Here is a 365-nt window from a genome sequence, read left to right on the forward strand (position 1 = left end):
ATAATATATATAGCTATATATGTGTATATATATACATATATCTTGTACAAAGCCTTGTTTCCAGTTCAAGACTGAGACCTGCCTTGGGAGCTACAGATGCCAAAAGCTTGGGGACAGCATGACCACAAGAGTTCATTGTGAGCTCCAGCTGAGTGCACATGCCAAGAGGTTGTGGGACAATCCAACCGGAGGCAAAACAATGGGACTGGGGCTGCAACTGGCACAGGGAGCAGGGTCAGTGCAGTGAAGAGGAAACAGGTTGTTGCTTAGTAAAATAAAAAGCAAATTAGTCTGGATGATGCTTGTCCGTCCACAGGGGAGTAGGAGAGCAGAGAGGCTGGAGTCCAAAAAGGCTTGGATTGGCT

This window comes from Nestor notabilis, unplaced genomic scaffold (genome assembly GCF_000696875.1).
Source record: "Nestor notabilis isolate BGI_N333 unplaced genomic scaffold, ASM69687v1 scaffold6856, whole genome shotgun sequence".
NCBI classification, from domain to species: domain Eukaryota; kingdom Metazoa; phylum Chordata; class Aves; order Psittaciformes; family Psittacidae; genus Nestor; species Nestor notabilis.